Consider the following 19276-nt stretch of genomic DNA (forward strand, 5'->3'; position numbering starts at 1 on the left):
GTGTTACCAATTTTGAACTGCATTTAGCCCACTTTATTCTTTGGGCCTATATCTGTGTTTCCTCCTCATCCTGCCCATTGCCCAGCCAGTGATAGATGAGTCTGCTGGTACATTGACCCATAACGCAAAATTCCCCGTGCACGCTACACAGCAAGATTGTGACCCTGCTGAAAGTCAGGTTCCTCTTCCCGCATACCATACCACCTTACACGGGGACAAAGAGGAAGGTGCAGATGAAAGTGCAGGTTCCTTCATCAGGTGGGGGGAGGAATACTAGTTGGCGACGTCACTGGCACAGGGCTTCTCATAGTACGCAAAAGTGTTGCTGACGGTGGGAGGCGCCCCCGCCGTGTAAACACACCGCTGTACTTTGAGGGGCCCTGTGCCAGTGCCAATGCCAACGAGTGGGCCCCCCCTGCTTGCTCAGGATCTCAGCACTTGCAAAGTTGAAATACTTACCTCTCCCTGCTCCACTGCCGTGACGTGTTCCAGATTTTCTGGGCCCACTAATTACTTGAACCAGCCCTACCCCCCACAACATTAGCCAAATGACCCCAATTTCAAATGCCTTCCAATTATTATAAGGTAAATTACGATTGACAAGCTTCTGTAACAAGAATGGATGTTTTTGCCATTAAAATGGGCAGTGTAGGTGTTTTCCTGGCCTCCACTCACTGCCGACTATGCTCCCCCATTGACTTGCATTGGGTTTCGTGTTTCGGGCGATACCCGACTTTTCGCGATAATCGGCCGATTCCACTCGACTCGACTTCTAAGATAGTCGGGTTTCGCGAAACACGACTCGACTCTAAAAAGGTCAAGGTCGCTCAACCCTACCGATGGTCATCATGGGGTTACATTCACGTTGGTCAATATCAACAATGACAATTCCCTGGGCCTTCAATTCTACCCGCCCCACCTTAATGGTATATTATACCCCACTTGCAGCAGTGGCTGACCATTACTAGCTATTATGGTAAAATCATCATCGGGGCCACTGGTGATGTCGGTGTCCTCCAAATAACGTCTATAAAGAATGTAGGGCATAGTTGTCACCTGGGAACCAGTGTCCAGCAAAGCGTTCATGGGGATACCGTCGATCACGATGGGGAGAACTGGTCGCCCTCCGATGTATTTGGCTCTACAATTCTGCGGGCCTGACCGTTCTACTCCTGGGGGTTGGCCCTCTGCCCCAGGGGTTGCTCATTTAAATTACAGTACCTTGCAAGATGGCCCACCTGGTGGCAGCGGCGGCAGATGGGTCGTCCGTCCCGATGAAAGCGATCATCGTCTCTGCCTCTGGTCGACTGGACTCTCCTTGGTCGCTGCCAGGGGATGTCTTCCGGTTTGGAAGCCAACTGGATCTTCTCCTTGGGGGCCTCCTGTAGAGATTGGATGGTCCGGGCAAGGGCAGCAACGCTCCTGGTCAGCTCCTGTATCTGGAGGCGCAGGCCTGCAGAGGAGTCGTCTTCCAAGGTCTGGGCATCGGCCTCGGTGGAAATGGGTACGTTCGGCGCCACCTCCTGTTGGTAAGTGAGGGCTTGATGCCTGGGAAGTGTGGCATGGCTGGGCTGTCGTTCTGGTAGCGCCTGGATGGCTTTATCTTTAAATTGCGCAAAAGTCAGGTCTTGATTCTGCATGGCTAGGAAGTGTAGCTGGGCCCTTTGGTTACTGCACAGGAGCCCCTCGACGAACCGCTCCTTCAGGAGTTTATCTTCATCTTGCATGCTGTTTGGGTCATTTTGCTTGATGGCCCACAGCACCTCCTGAAGATTAAGGGCATAGTCCCGTAAGCTATCCTGCAGCCTCTGCTTGCACCCATAGAACGTCAATTTAATTTCCGTAGCGGTGCGGGTGTCAAAGGTGGTTTTAAGCTTTGCAAATACCTGTTTCACAGTTCTCTTATCCGCAACGGGCCAGTACTTCACTTCCCTCAAAGCTGCTCCAAAGAGTTGGCAGGTTATCATATGAACTTTCTGGGGCTCTGTCAAGGGATAAAACTCGAGCAGGCTACAAATCCCCTCTTTAAAGTCAGTGAACGTCTGGGATTCTCCAGAATATCGTGGGATCCAGGCAGCTCCTGGTAGGTACGGCATAGAGAAGGGCATTATGGCTGTCGTAGCTGCGGCAGTGTCCGGTGGGCTGATGGCAGCGGCAAGCCCTGCGGCATCTAGCGGTGATACCGGGTTTGTGGCTGTGTCCGCCACAGAATCTGGAAGTGCCTCCGAGTCCGCAGCTATGGCCACCACCTCCGCTCCCTCGGGATCCGACATGGCCGTTCCTCCCCTTTGCTAACCTGCCGGGGTCAGGGTTCTTCTTCCGGGATTGGCACTGGGGTCGGGGTTCTTCTCCCAGGATCGGCGCCAGGGTCGGGGTTCTCCCTCCGGGATCGGCGCCGGGGTCGGTACTCTCCTTCTGGGATCGGTACCTCACCGTGTCTCCCCACTCCCCCAGCTGGCTCCACCCACGAAGTTATGGCTCCTCCCTTCGCGCTCCACACGGCGCGGCAATGGCGGATTTTTGACGGCAAATAGGGATACACAGTCTTTGCAACAAGTCACAGTTCAATCACAGTTCCAAGGCACACATGACCTGATTCTTCAGGCTTAAGTAGATCCTGTTCATGATGCCAAATTGGAGTGCCCCCAGATGCAGGGCCACGGGGTACTCGGTACCGGGCCTTCTCTGTCTCAGTCCTGGGGTTGTCACGGTGGCTAGACCCTGTCCGTGACCCTGCTAAGGGGCGTCCAATGAGAGGTGCTGGTGCGTGGTGCAAGACACGAGGAATAACAAGGACACAGGGTTGCAGTCTCTTTACCTTTTAACTGAAGGTTTCGGGATCCGCAATCCAGAGCACTGCTAACAGGGCTGGCTGAGACTGGCTGAGACCGGCCGGTCCGAAGGCACATCCAGAGTTCCTTTTGCAGGTGGAAATCAGTGCCTACCAACTAGCACCTGCATGTTGTAGTTCTTCCCTGCTGAGCATTCGGGATAGTCCTCACAACTTTCGTATCTGTTCTTTCTCTCACCGTCCCCCAGATGATGTGGCTGGGACGCACCCGTATGACAGGTAGGCCTGGAGTTATTCTGGGACCCTAGAGACCCCCCTCTCCCACGATTGCCTCCTATGTCCGCTTAGGTGATTTATGTCGGACAGCCGACCTGTAGTTAACTGTTCTGCTGTCTGAAGCAATGCTTGAAGCCTGTTACTTCCTCGGTGCTCCGGCCACCGGCTACGCGCCTCAGTAGAATGTTGCTGATCTCGGGGCACGACTCCTACTGGCTCTATCTCCTTTGTGCTACGATCTCGCTTCTCACCTCTCCACAATATACTTCGCTTCGTGTCCTTTCTTGGGATGCCGCCGCAAGGTAGTGCAGGCGCGGCTCCGTTACTTTCTGTTCTGTCAGGCCCCTGCCAGGAACCCACCTCTGACAGGTCCTCCCTGGAGCTCTCCCAGGCTACTTCTCTCTAACTTCCTGTCCAACCCCCAGTTTTACCAGAGTGTGAGGTGTGGCCTTGTACATAGTGCCTTTTGCTCCGCCTGGTGGCCGGAGTGTGAAGTGTGATGTGTGACTGTGATACCTGGTCAGGTGAACTCCTTTAGTGCAATCAGACATAACATCACTCCCCTTAGTGGCAGAGTGACATTACTGCAACGATCAGGACTCTGGGTCGCTGCATATTCACTTTTAAATATTTTCCAGGGGTACACAGGCAGCATTGGTGTGGTCAGTGGAGGACTAATGGAAGGAGGGACAGCAGACAGACTTAGTAGACCTAAAATAAAAAAGTAGGCTATATGCACTTTTAAATAGGTTCCAGGTGTACACAGGCAGCATTGGTGTGGTCAGTGGAGGACTATTGGAAGGAGGGACCACAGACAGACTTAGTAGACCTAAAATAAAAATGGAGGCTCTATGCACTTTTAAATAGGATCCAGGGGTACACAGGCAGCATTGGTGTGGTCAGCGGAGGACTATTGGAAGGAGGGACCGCAGACAGTCTTAATAGGCCTAAAATAAAAAAAGGAGGCTCTATGCACTTTTAATTAGGTTCCAGGGGTACACAGGCAGCATTGGTGTGGTCAGTGGAGGACTATTGGAAGGAGGGACCGCAGACAGACTTAGTAGGTTTAAAATAAAAAAAATATGCTCAATGCAGTTTCAATTATCTTGCAGGGGTACACAGGCAGCATTGGTGTGGTCAGCGGAGGACAATTGGAAGGAGTGTCTGACACAGTTAGTACTCCAAAATAATACCTAGATGTAATGTCTCGCAAAAAAAACAAAACACAAAAAAAGGGTGGCATACTTAGGTACAGGGGTGGGCTCCTCTGCTGACTTTCAGACATTGTTATTTGGCAAAGTATTTACTGGTGTACATGTAGGACAGGGCCACTGAATATTTTAAGCAAAAAAAAGGGAAGAAGCCAGCACTGCTTATGGTCAGAAGGCAATAACTGAAGTGCAATTGCACATAAATTCTAACTGTATTTCAAATATGAGACATTTAGCAAACAATTGATCAATGGCCTCCTGAATGTATAAAGAGTATAAAAAATTTTTTTAAAAAAGGACCACATTACATGCAAACTGTACCTGGAGCATTTTCAGAATCACTCCCTTGGTGCCAGGAAAGGCAAGCGCAGGTAAAGGCCGATCAGGTCCAGTGCGGACATTTCAGATCTGGCTTCCACACTGCCAAACCCGCACCAAAGATGATGGGTGAGACAGGCTGAGACACAGGTGCACAATTAACTAGAGCCTGAGGCAGGGCAGGGCTGCTGTGTGTGTGCACAGCAGCCTATCAATCACAGTGAACAAAGAAAGAATGGCGCACATAACCCAGCATGCGTGGCAACAGTGGTGATCAGCCACATACCAATGCAAAGCAAAAAAAGGGAAGAAGCCAGCACTGCTTATGGTCAGAACGCAATAACTGAAGTGCAATTGCACATAAATTCTAACTGTATTTCAAATATGAGACATTTAGCAAACAATTGATCAATTCTTTGAGCTACCCCGCCACTTCACGGCATTCTCATAATTGGGCAGTCCTAATCTACGTATTTTATTTACGTTGTGCCATTATGGCCTCCTGAATGTATAAAGAGTATAAAAAAAAAGGACCACATTACATGCAAACTGTACCTGGAGCACTGAATATTTTAACTAGCATCATACATGTCAACAAATTGGTATTGTCAGTGCCAGGCATTGAAGGATTTCACCGCATAGACTAAACAGTGGTGGAGCAATGAGAGATAATTTTGCAAGTGGTAGAGCACAGTTTGAGCTTGGGGGGCACTCTCTCGTGACCGGTGGTACTGGCCCAGGGCCCCACATGTACCAACGGTGTGTCTGACGTTGGGTGCGCGCCACCACCGCCAGAGACACTTCATTGTACTATGTGGGACCCAGTGTCAGTGCCGTCGACCAAAAGTGGGCACACCCACCTCTTCAGACAAACGGCACTCTCACGGGTGCTTGCTCCAAGTGGCGAGACCACAGCCCCATGGGGGGAGTCAGCCCATTTAGGGAGGTGTAAACATGTCGTATGCTGGACATACAGCAGCTGCAAATTTAGAGTTTGGAACAGTCAGTAAGACAAGTTCAAAAGCAGGACCTTTTTACAGGAAAGCTAGGTGTCAGCCGGGAAAGGTGGGGCAAAATAATTATAAATCCATGAGTGGTTCATTTTAATGAAGGTTAGATCATCAACATTTTGGGTAGCCAGACAAGTCCTTTTTTCGGTCAGTATTGAACCAGCAGCGCTGAATAATCTTTCTGATAGCACACTAGCTGCTGGGCAAGCGAGCTCCTGCAATGCATATTCGGACAATTCAGGCCAGGTGTCTATTTTGGATGCCCAGTAATTAAATGGGAATGACGGGTGAGGGAGAACATCGATAAGGGATGAAAAATAGTTAGTAACCATACTGGACAAATGTTGTCTCCTGTCACTTTGAATTGATGCTGCAGTACCTGTCCTGTCTGCGGTCATTGCGAAATCACTCCACAACCTGGTCAGAAAACCCCTCTGTCCAACGCCACTTCTGATTTGTACACCTCTAACACCTCTGCCCTGTTGCCCCCTGTAGCTCGTGTGAGAACCATCATCGGCGCTGTGTGCTGGGAATGCCTGAATCAAACGGTCAACAAGAGTCAAGGTACCGTCACATTAAGCGACGCTGCAGCGATTCAGACAACGATCCCGATCACTGCAGCGTCGCTGTTTGGTCGCTGGAGAGCTGTTACACAGACAGCTCTCCAGCGACCAACGATGCCGGTCCCCTGGTAACCAGGGTTAACATCGGGTTACTAAGCGCAGGGCCGTGCTTAGTAACCCGATGTTTACCCTGGCTACCAGCGAAAACGTAAAAAAAAAAAACACTACTTACTTCCCTTCCGCTGTCTGTCCCTGGCGCTGTGCTTTCCTGCACTGTCAGCGCCGGCCAGCCGGAAAGCACAGCGGTGACGTCACCGCTGTGCTCTGCTTTCCGGCTGGCCGGCGCTCACAGTGCAGAGAAGCACAGCGCCGGGGACAGACAGCGGAAGGTAAGTATGTAGTGTTTTTTTTTTTTCCACGTTTACGCTGGTAACAGGGTAAACATCGGGTTACTAAGCACGGCCCTGCGCTTAGTAACCCGATGTTTACCCTGGTTACCAGTGAAGACATGGCTGAATCGGCGTCACACACGCCGATTCAGCGATGTCTGCAGGAGGTCCAGCGACGAAATAAAGTTCTGGACTTTCTACTCCGACCAACAATGGCACAGCAGGATCCTGATCGCTGCTGCCTGTCAAACTCAACGATATCGCTAGCCAGGACGCTGCAACGTCACGGATCGCTGGCGATATCATTCAGTGTGACGGTACCTTTACTTGTTTGGTTGCCAATAGTTGTTCAAGGTTCTCATGTGGCATGATATTTTGCAGTTTCCCCTTATAGCATGGATCCAGGAGGCAGGCCAACCAGTAATCGTCATCGGTCATCATTTTTATAATGCGGGGGTCCCTTTTTAGGATACGCAAGGCATAATCCACCATGTGGGCCAATGTTCCAGTTGACATTCACTGCTTGTGCTGGGTTGAGGAGCACTATCGGGCAAATCAACGTCACTTTTCTCCCTCAAAAACCCTGAACCTGGCCTTGCTACGCCACCAGTTTCTATTGCCCCCTGAGAAGCTTCCTCATCCAAAAAATATTCATCCCCATCATCCTCCTCGTCCTCCTCCTTTTCACCCGCCACCTCATCCAGTAGACTTCCCTGACCAGACAATGGCTGACTGTCATCAAGGCTTCCCTCGTCCTCGGCTGCAGGCGCCTGCTCATTTATGTGCGTCAAACTTTGCATCAGCAGACGCATTAGGGGGATGCTCATGCTTATTAAGGCATTGTCTGCACTAACCAGCTGTGTGCATTCCTCAAAACACTGAAGGACTTGACACAGGTCTTGTAGCTTCGACCACTGCACACCTGAAAACTCCATGTCTGCCATCCAACTGCCTGCCCATGTATGTGTATCCTCCCACAAATACATAACAGCATGCCTCTGTTCGCACAGCCTCTGAAGCATGTGCAGTGTGGAGTTCCACCTTGTTGCAACGTCGATGATTAGGCGATGCTGGGGAAGGTTCAAAGATCGCTGATGGTTCTGCATACGGCTGGAGTGTACGGGCGAATGGCGGATGTGCGAGCAAAGTCTGCGCACCTTCAGGAGCAGGTCGGGTAACCCCGGATAACTTTTCAGGAAGCACTGCACCACCAGGTTTAAGGTTTGAGCCATGCAAGGAATGTGTTTCAGTTGTGAAAGGGCTATGGCAGCCATAAAATTCCTTCCGTTATCACTCACTACCTTGCCTGCCTCAAGATGTACACTGCCCAGCCATGACTGAGTTTCTTGCTGCAAGAACTCGGACAGAACTTCCGCGGTGTGTCTGTTGTCGCCCAAACACTTCATTGCCAATACAGCCTGCTGACGCTTGCCACTAGCTGTTCCATAACGGGACACCTCGTGTGCAACAGTGGCAGCTGCGGATGGAGTGGTCGTGCGACTGCGGTGGTTGTAAGTGGCACTTTTGTGAGTTCTGCTCTTGGGCTCCCTCCGGTGGTTTTAAGTGGAATGGCTGCTCCTTGGATTTAGCAGTCTGCAGCTGCTTCCACTGATTGTCTTTCTGCTCGGCTTTTATGCCTGGCTCTTCCCTACAGCCAGTGCCACTGGAGAATTTTGTAAACTCTGTGTGGATTTTTCTAGTTTTTAATACTGACCACACAGTATCCTGTCCTGTACTATCTATCTAGCTAGACTGGCCTCCTTTGCTACATCCTGGTTTCATTCTATGTATGTCTTTTCCCTCTCCACTCACAGTCATTACTTGGGGGGGGCTATCTATCCTTTGGGGATTTTCTCTGAGGCAAGATAGCTTTCCTGTTTCTATATTTAGGGGTAGTTAGTTCTCAGGCTGTGACGAGGTGTCTAGGGAGTGAAAGGAACATCCCACGGCTACTTCTAGTGTTGTGTTGAGCTTAGGAACTGCGGTCAGTACAGGTACCACCTCCTTCAGAGCTCGTCCCATGTTGCTCCTAAACCACCAGTTCATAACAGTACAAGTGGCCCAAAATGATCTAAATGCATCTCAAAAGAAGGAAAAAAAATTCTGAGCCATTTTTTTTTCCGCGCTCTGTTTTGTCTTTTTTTTCCCTCTTGATCTCTGGGTGGTTCAGGATTTTGGCTCTGTCATGGATGTTCAGGGTTTGTTTTCTCGTGTGGATCAACTTTCTGCAAGAGTACAGAGTATCCAAGATTATGTTGTCCAGACTCCGGCTTTGGAGCCTAGAATTCCTACTCCTGATTTGTTTTTTGGGGACAGATCCAAGTTTTTGAACTTTAAAAATAACTGCAAATTGTTTTTTGCTTTGAAACCCCATTCTTCTGGTGATCCCATTCAGCAAGTTAAAATCATCATATCCTTGCTGCGTGGTGACCCTCAGGACTGGGCATTCTCCCTTGAATCAGGGGATCTGGCATTGCTGAATGTAGACGCATTTTTTCAAGCGCTCGGATCATTGTATGACGAACCTAGTTCTGTGGATCATGCAGAAAAAACCCTGTTGGCCCTGTGTCAAGGTCCGGAAGCGGCAGAATTATAATGCCAGAAATTTAGAAAATGGTCTGTGCTCACTAAATAGAATGAGGATGCTCTGGCTGCAATTTTCAGAAAAAGTCTTTCTGAAGCCCTTAAAGATGTTATGGTGGGCTTCCCTACGCCTGCTGGTTTGAGCGAATCTATGTCTCTAGCCATTCAGATTGATCGGCGTCTGCGCAAGCGCAAAGCTGTGCACCATATGGCAGTGTCCTCTGAGCAGAGTCCTGAGCCTATGCAATGTGATAGGATTTTGACCAGAACAGAACGGCAGGATTTCAGACGTCAGAATCGGCTGTGTGTTTACTGTGGTGATTCTGCTCATGTTATTTCTGATTGCCCTAAGCATACTAAGAGGGTCGCTAGGTCTGTTACCATCAGTACTGTACAGCCTAAATTTCTCTTATCTGTGACCCTGATTTGCTCATTGTCGTCCTTTTCTGTCATGGCATTTGTGGATTCAGGCGCTGCCCTGAACTTAATGGACTTAGAATTCGCCAGGCGCTGTGGCTTTTCCTTGCAGCCTTTGCAGAGCCCTATTCCTTTGAGGGGCATTGATGCTACATCATTGGCCAAGGATAAACCTCAGTACTGGACGCAGATGACCATGTACATGGCTCCAGCACATCAGGAAGATTGCCGTTTTCTGGTGTTGCATAACCTGCATGATGTTGTTGTACTGGGTTTTCCATGGTTACAGGAACATAATCCGGTGCTGGATTGGAAAACTATGTCTGTGACTAGTTGGGGTTGTTAAGGGGTACATAGTGACGTTCCTTTGATGTCAATTTCCTCTTCCCCCTCTTCTGAGGTCCCTGAGTTTTTGTCGGATTTCCAGGATGTATTTGATGAGCCCAAGTCCAGTTCCCTTCCACCGCACAGGGACTGTGATTGTGCTATTGACTTGATTCCTGGCTGCAAGTTCCCTAAGGGCCGACTTTTCAATCTGTCTGTGCCAGAGCATGCCGCCATGCGGAGTTATGTTAAGGAGTCTTTGGAGAAGGGGCATATTCGGCCGTCTTCGTCACCCTTGGGAGCGGGTTTCTTTTTTGTTGCTAAGAAGGATGGCTCCTTGAGACCCTGTATAGATTATCGTCTTCTTAATAAGATCACGGTCAAATTCCAATACCCCTTGCCTTTGCTTTCTGATTTGTTTGCTCGGATTAAGGGGGCTAGTTGGTTTACTAAGATTGACCTTCGAGGGGCATATAATCTTGTTCGTATTAAACAGGGTGACGAATGGAAAACTGCATTTAATACGCCCGAAGGCCATTTTGAATACCTTGTGATGCCATTCAAGCTCTCTAATGCTCCATCTGTGTTCCAATCCTTCATGCATGATTTTTTCCGCAATTATCTTGATAAATTCATGGTTGTATATTTGGATGATAATTTGATTTTTTCCAATGATTGGGAGTCTCATGTGAAGCAAGTCAGGATGGTATTCCAGATCCTTTGTGATAATGCTTTATTTGTGAAGGGGTCTAAGTGCCTATTCGGAGTTCAGAAGGTCTCTTTTTTGGGTTTTTGTTTTTTCTCCCTCGTCTATGGAAATGGATCCTATTAAGGTCCAAGCCATTCATGACTGGATTCAACCCACATCTGTGAAGAGCCTTCAGAAATTTTTGGGCTTTGCTAATTTCTATCGCCGTTTCATTGCCAACTTTTCCAGTGTGGTTAAGCCCCTTACTGATTTAACGAAAAAAGGCGTTGATGTGACGAATTGGTCCTCTGCAGCTGTTGAGGCCTTTCGGGAGCTTAAACGCCGATTTACTTCTGCCCCTGTGTTGCGTCAGCCGGATGTTTCTCTTCCTTTTCAGGTTGAGGTTGACGCTTCTGAGATTGGGGCAGGGGCCGTTTTGTCTCAGAGGAATTCTGATGGTTCTTTGATGAAACCGTGTGCTTTTTTTTCCAGAAAGTTTTCGCCTGCGGAGCGCAATTATGACATCGGCAATCGTGAGTTGTTGGCTATGAAGTGGGCATTTGAGGAGTGGCGACATTGGCTTGAGGGAGCCAAGCACCGCGTTGTGGTCTTGACTGATCATAAGAATCTGATTTACCTCGAGTTTTTTGCCTGATTCTCCTGGAGTCCTTGAGCCGGTTGGCATTCTTAAGGAAGGGGTGATTCTTTCTGCCATCTCCCCTGATTTGCGGCGGGTGCTTCAGGAGTTTCAGGCTGATAAGCCTGATCGCTGTCCAGTGGGGAAGCTGTTTGTTCCTGATAGATGGACAAATAGGGTAATTTCTGAGGTTCATTGTTCAGTGTTGGCTGGTCATCCTGGGCTTTTTGGTACCAGAGATTTGGTTGCTAGGTCCTTTTGGTTGCCTTCCTTGTCGCGGGATGTGCGTGCTTTTGTGCAGTCCTGTGGGACTTGCGCCCGGGCCAAGCCTTGCTGTTCCCGCGCTAGTGGGCTGCTTTTGCCTTTGCCTGTCCCTCAGAGGCCCTGGACGCATATTTCCATGGATTTTATTTCGGATCTTCCTGTATCCCAGAAGATGTCTGTTATCTGGGTGGTTTGTGACCGGTTCTCTAAAATGGTCCATCTGGTACCTTTGCCTAAGTTGCCTTCCTCCTCAGATTTGGTTCCATTGTTTTTTCAGCATGTGGTTCGTTTGCATGGCATTCCGGAGAATATTGTGTCTGACAGAAGTTCTCAGTTTGTCTCTAGGTTTTGGCGGGCCTTTTGTGCTAGGATGGGCTTTGATTTGTCTTTTTCTTCGGCATTTCATCCTCAGACAAATGGCCAAACTGAGCGAACTAATCAGACCCTGGAAACCTATTTGAGATGTTTTGTGTCTGCTGATCAGGATGATTGGGTGGCTTTCTTGCCGTTGGCCGAGTTTGCCCTTAATAATAGGGCTAGTTCGGCTACTTTGGTTTCACCTTTCTTTTGTAATTTTGGTTTTCATCCTCGTTTTTCTTCGGGGCAGGTTGAGCCTTCTGATTGTCCTGGTGTGGATTCTGTGGTGGACAGGCTGCAGCAGATTTGGACTCATGTGGTAGACAATTTGACGTAGTCTCAGGAAAAGGCTCAACGTTTTGCTAACCGCCGTCGGTGTGTTGGTCCCCGGCTTCGTGTGGGGGATTTGGTTTGGTTGTCTTCTCGTCATGTTCCTATGAAGGTTTCTTCCCCTAAGTTTAAGCCTCGGTTTATTGGTCCTTATAAGATTTCTCAGTAAAGGGCTTAAACACACTGGAAAAGTTGGCAATGAAACGGCGATAGAAATTAGCAAAGCCCAAAAATTTCTGAAGGCTCTTCACCGATGTGGGTTGAATCCAGTCATGAATGGCTTGGACCTTAACAGGATCCATTTCCATAGATGAGGGGGAAAAAATAAAACCCAAAAAAGAGACCTTCTGAACTCCGAATAGGCACTTAGACCCCTTCACAAACAAAGCATTATCACGAAGGATCTGGAATACCATCCAGACCTGCCTCACATGAGACTCCCAATCATCGGAAAAAATCAAAATATCATCCAAATATACAACCATGAATTTATCAAGATAATTGCGGAAAATATCATACATGAAGAATTGGAACACAGATGGAGCATTAGAGAGCCCGAATGGCATCACAAGGTATTCAAAATGACCTTCGGGCGTATGCAGTCTTTCAATACAAACAGATAGATGCCGCGCTAACATACAAAAATCAATCCTATATAGTACATAATAAATAACTAAAACAAAAGAACAAACAGACCCTCCCCGTGAATGCACAACGTCAGAGGCTCCTTACCCCAGAAACAAATGTTCCCCTCACCGCTGCAGTACCGCACTAGCAGCACAGTCTGTTTCTCAATATATTAGGTGCCAATCCCTTCAGCTTACCTACTTATAAGACTGTCACCGCCACGTGCAAGTCCGCGCTGAGTGTGGGTAGGTGTCCCTCTGCCTTGTATGAATCACCGAGGGTCCTGGCGTGATGCATGCCAAAAAATACTGAGCAGCGTACCTCAGGGAAGCCCCGGCCGGTAGCGTTCCCTGGATACCGCAAACAAACGGCAATGGCCGCTAAGCTCCTCCTACCTAGTGACGTCACCTGCAGTAAGGAGCGCTGGATCGCTCAAAAAAGGGGGGGGGGCGGATTAAACCAACATGTTTCAAAGAGCACCGCTCTTCTTCCTTCCATTCGTCACCCTGTTTAATACAAACAAGATTATATGCCCCTCGAAGGTCAATCTTGGTAAACCAACTAGCCCCCTCAATCCGAGCAAACAAATCAGAAAGCAAAGGCAAGGGGTATTGGAATTTGACCGTGCTCTTATTAAGAAGACGATAATCTATACAGGGTCTCAAGGAGCCATCCTTCTTAGCAACAAAAATGAAACCCGCTCCCAATGGTGACGAAGACGGCCGAATATGCCCCTTCTCCAAAGACTCCTTAACATAACTCCGCATGGCGGCATGCTCTGGCACAGACAGATTGAAAAGTCGGCCCTTAGGGAACTTGCAGCCAGGAATCAAGTCAATAGCACAATCACAGTCCCTGTGCGGTGGAAGGGAACTGGACTTGGGCTCATCAAATACATCCTGGAAATCCGACAAAAACTCAGGGACCTCAGAAGAGGGGGAAGAGGAAATTGACATCAAAGGAACGTCACTATGTACCCCTTAACAACCCCAACTAGTCACAGACATAGTTTTCCAATCCAGCACCGGATTATGTTCCTGTAACCATGGAAAACCCAGTACAACAACATCATGCAGGTTATGCAACACCAGAAAACGGCAATCTTCCTGATGTGCTGGAGCCATGTACATGGTCATCTGCGTCCAGTACTGAGGTTTATCCTTGGCCAATGGTGTAGCATCAATGCCCCTCAAAGGAATAGGGCTCTGCAAAGGCTGCAAGGAAAAGCCACAGCGCCTGGCGAATTCTAAGTCCATTAAGTTCAGGGCAGCGCCTGAATCCACAAATGCCATGACAGAAAAGGACGATAATGAGCAAATCAGGGTCACAGATAAGAGAAATTTAGGCTGTACAGTACTGATGGTAACAGACCTAGCGACCCTCTTAGTACGCTTAGGGCAATCAGAAATAACATGAGCAGAATCACCACAGTAAAAACACAGCCTATTCTGACGTCTGAATTCCTGCCGTTCTGTTCTAGTCAAAATCCTATCACATTGCATAGGCTCAGGACTCTGCTCAGAGGACACTGCCATATGGTGCACAGCTTTGCGCTCGCACAGACGCCGATCAATCTCAATGGCTAGAGCCATAGATTTGCTCAAACCAGCAGGTGCAGGGAAGCCCACCATAACATCTTTAAGGGCTTCAGAAAGACCTTTTCTGAAAATTGCAGCCAGAGCATCCTCATTCCATTTAGTAAACACAGACCATTTTCTAAATTTCTGGCAGTATAATTCTGCTGCTTCCGGACCTTGACACAGGGCCAACAGGGTTTTTTCTGCATGATCCACAGAATTAGGTTCGTCATACAATTATCCCGAGTGCTTGAAAAAATGCATCTACATTCAACAATGCCGGATCCCCTGATTCAAGTGAGAATGCCCAGTCCTGAGGGTCACCACGCAGCAAGGATATGATGATTTTAACTTGCTGAATGGGATCACCAGAAGAAGGGGGTTTCAAAGCAAAAAATAATTTGCAGTTATTTTTAAAGTTCAAAAATTTGGATCTGTCCCGAAAAAACAAATCAGGAGTAGGAATTCTAGGCTCCAAAGCCGGAGTCTGGACAACATAATCTTGGATACTCTGTACTCTTGCAGCAAGTTGATCCACACGAGAAAACAAACCCATGCCAGCACCAAAATCCTGAACCACCCAGAAGTCAAGAGGAAAAAAAAGACAAAACAGAGTGCAAAAAAAAAAATGGCTCAGAATTTTTTTTCCTTCTTTTGAGATGCATTTAATTCATTTTTGGCCACTTGTACTGTTATGATCTGGTGGTTTAGGAGGAACATGGGACGAGCTCTGAAGGAGGTGGTATCTGTACTGACCGCAAACCCTGAACCTAGCAACGCAACTAGAAATAGCCGTGGGGGGTAACTGACACTCCCTAGACCCCTCGGCACAGCCTAAGATCTAACTTCCCCTAAAGATGGAAACAGGAAACCTATCTTGTCTCAGAGAAAATCCCCAAAGGAAAGATAGCCCCCCACAAATATTGACGGTGAGAGGAGGGGAAAATAACATACGCAGAGATGAAATCAGATTTTAGCATAGGAGGCCATACTAGCTAGATAGATAGGACAGGAAAGGATACTGTGCGGTCAGTATAGAAACTACAAAAAATCCACACAGAGTTTACAAAAATCTCCACACCTGACTAAAGGTGTGGAGGGTAAATCTGCTTCCCAGAGCTTCCAGCTAACAGAAATAATCCATACTGACAAGCTGGACAAAACATAGAATGCACAGAAAAATAAGTCCACAACATGTGGACAGGAATGAGCAAAGCCAGGACTTATCTTTGCTGAACTGGTCAGGAAATCAGGGAAATCCAAGCAGAGATGTGAATCCAGCCAGGAAACATTGACAAGTGGCACTGGTTGAAGGGAAGAGCCAGGAATAAAAGCAGAGCAGAAAGACAATTAGTGGAAGCAGCTGCAGACTGCTAAATCCAAGGAGCAGCCATTCCACTTAAAACCACCGGAGGGAGCCGAAGAGCAGAACTCACAAAAGTGCCACTTACAACCACCGGAGGGAGCCCAAGAGCGGAATTCACAACACCTGCCCCGGTGTTGGTTGAGGGAGAGTTGGATAATGAGGTTGAGAAAATTTTGGATTCTCGTTTTTCGAGGCGGAGGCTTCAGTATCTTGTCAAGTGGAAGGGTTATGGCCAGGAGGATAATTCTTGGGTTGTTGCCTCCGATGTCCATGCCGCCGATTTGGTTCGTGCTTTTCACTTGGCTCGTCCTGATCGGCCTGGGGGCTCTGGTGAGGGTTCGGTGACCCCTCCTCAAGGGGGAGTACTGTTGTGAATTCCGCTCTTGGGCTCCCTCCGGTGGTTGTAAGTGGCACTTTTGTGAGTTCTGCTCTTGGGCTCCCTCCGGTGGTTTTAAGTGGATTGGCTGCTCCTTGGATTTAGCAGTCTGCAGCTGCTTCCACTGATTGTCTTTCTGCTCGGCTTTTATGCCTGGCTCTTCCCTTCAGCCAGTGGCACTTGTCAATGTTTCCTGGTTGGATTCACATCTCTGCTTGGATTTCCCTGATATCCTGACCAGTTCAGCAAAGATAAGTCCTTGCTTTGCTCTTTTCTGTCCACATGTTGTGGACTTAATTGTTCTGTACATTCTATGTTTTGTCCAGCTTGTCAGTATGGATTTTTTCAGTTAAGCTGGAAGCTCTGGGAAGCAGATTTACCCTCCACACCATTTGTCAGGTGTGGAGATTTTTGTAAACTTTGTGTGGATTTTTCTAGTTTTTAATACTGACCGCACAGTATCCTGTCCTGTACTATCTATCTAGCTAGACTGGCCTCCTTTGCTACATCCTGGTTTCATTCTATGTATGTCTTTTCCCTCTCCACTCACAGTCATTACTTGTGGGGGGCTATCTATCCTTTGGGGATTTTCTCTGAGGCAAGATAGCTTTCCTGTTTCTATCTTTAGGGGTAGTTAGTTCTCAGGCTGTGGCGAGGTGTCTAGGGAGTGACAGGAACATCCAACGGCTACTTCTAGTGTTGTGTTGAGCTTAGGAACTGCGGTCAGTACAGGTACCACCTCCTTCAGAGCTCGTCCCATGTTGCTCCTAAACCACCAGTTCATAACACTGTCTCCTGTGGACCCTGCATCCACCACATTAACCCAGTGTGCCGTGATGGACACGTAACGCCCCTGGCCATGCCTACTGGCCCATGCATCTGTTGTCAGGTGCACCTTTCTACTCACAGATTGCCTGATTGCATGGACAATGCGGTCTTTTACATACTGGTGGAGGGCTGGGATGGCTTTTCTCGAAAAGAAGTGTCGACTGGGTAGCTCGTAGCGTGTTACAGCGTAGTCCATCAGAGTTTTGAAAGCTTTGCTTTCAACTAACCGGTAGGGCATCATCTCTAACGAGATTAGTCTAGCAATGTGGGCGTTCAAACCCTGTGTACGCGGATGAGAGGATGAGTACTTCCTTTTCCTAACGAGAGTCTCTTGTAGGGTGAGCTGGACTGGAGAGCTGCATATGGTGGAACTAGGGGAGTGCCGGTGGACATGGCAGACTGAGAAAGGGTTGGTGATGGTATTCTTGCTGTTGGCCTACATACAGTGTTTCCTACCAAGAACCTGGTGATTCCCTGACTGCTTTGGCCTTGCGACAAAACCTCCACATTTGCTGCAGGTGGTGTGGTAAATGGTGGGCTTACAGTGAGGGAAGGGATGTAGCGTTGCTGACTAGCTTCATTGTGAGAGGGTGCAACAACGTTAAGGGACGTTTGGTAGTTAGTCCAGGCTTGCAAGTGCATGGTGGTTAAATGTCTAGGCATGCAACTTGTATTTAGATTTTTAACATTCTGACCTCTGCTGAAGGTCCTTGAGCATTTCTTACAGATGACTTTGCACTGATCTTTTGGATCTTGGTTAAAAAAATGCCAGACTGCATTCTTCCTACTATCGGATACCTTTTCAGGCATTGCACACTGAGCTACTTTAACAGGATGGCCACGCTGTCTAACAACTGTTTTTGGTTTTGCCACACGTTTTTGGCCAGATACGGACCTGCTAGATGGAACCTGTTGTGATGTTGATGCCTGCTGCGGCTCCTCCTCCCCCGCTTCAGAGCTACTGCCAGCTGCACCCTGTTCCCCAAATGGTTGCCAATCGGGGTCAACAACTGGGTCATCTATGACCTCCTCTTCTATGTCCTGTGCACCTTCCTCTGTGTGTAAAGAAGCTGCGGAGACACCATCACGTGTTTCTCGATGCAAGCAGTGAATAGCCAGGTCTTTCCCCGGGAAGGAACAACCACGGGAAGGGCAGCATCCTATGAAGGAAAGCCACCTATGCCAAGCATGGTATCCATCCACAGACAGCTGTTTCGGGGTTTTTGCCCCTCATCAGTGTGGAGTAGGAATCTGGCTATTAGGAGCAGTGCCTAGTAAAAAGGCTATAAAGGCACAGATGATTGCAGATTCCTACTCCACATTGATGAGGGGCAAAAACCCCGAAACAGCTGTCTGTGGATGGATACCATGCTTGGCATAGGTGGCTTTCCTTCATAGGATGCTGCCGTTCCCGTGGTTGTTCCTTCCCGGGGAAAGGCCTGGCTATTCACTGCTTGCATCGAGAAACACGTGATGCTGTCTCCGCAGCTTCTTTACATGCATCTGCATATTTCCCATAAGGGATGGGGGCAGTGTTCTGGAATTACTGCGTTGAGAAACACGTGATGGTGTCTCCGCGGTGTTGGATGTTTTGGTCTCCCCGAGGCCAATCATCTGTGCCCTTATAGCCTTTTTACTAGGCACTGCTCCTAATAGCCAGATTCCTACTCCACACTGATGAGGGGCAAAAACCCCGAAACAGCTGTCTGTGGATGGATACCATGCTTGGCATAGGTGGCTTTCCTTCATAGGATGCTGCCCTTTCCGTGGTTGTTCCTTCCTGGGGAAAGGCCTGGCTATTCACTGCTTGCGTCGAGAAACACGTGATGGTGTCTATGCAGCTTCTTTACATGCATCTGCATATTTCCCATAAGGGATGGGGGCAGTGTTCTGGAATCACTGCGTTGAGAAACACGTGATGGTGTCTCCGCGGTGTTGGATGTTTTGGTCTCCCCGAGGCCAATCATCTGTGCCTTTAACACCTTCCTCTGTGTCACCGTGTAAGCCGGTGCTATAGCGTTCGTGACGGGGCTCCATAGTCTCATCAGGGTCAGATTCTGGATCAGTACTGCGAGGGCAATGTTGTGATCTGAGTCAAAGGAACAGCATAATAATCTGGCTGCGGCTGTGCATCTGTGCACTCCATGTCCGATTCATCTTGTAATGGGCATGGCCTGTTAACAATTTCCCTTTCTAACCCAGGAACGGTATGTGTAAAGAGCTCCATGGAGTAACCTGTTGTGTCGACTGACGCATCCTTCTCTGTGGTTCTGGGTGAGGAACACAAGGAAGCGACTTGTCCCTGACCGGGAACATTCACTGACGACGCGCTGCTTTTACATTT

This window comes from Ranitomeya imitator, chromosome 3 (assembly GCF_032444005.1).
Source record: "Ranitomeya imitator isolate aRanImi1 chromosome 3, aRanImi1.pri, whole genome shotgun sequence".
Classification (NCBI taxonomy): domain Eukaryota; kingdom Metazoa; phylum Chordata; class Amphibia; order Anura; family Dendrobatidae; genus Ranitomeya; species Ranitomeya imitator.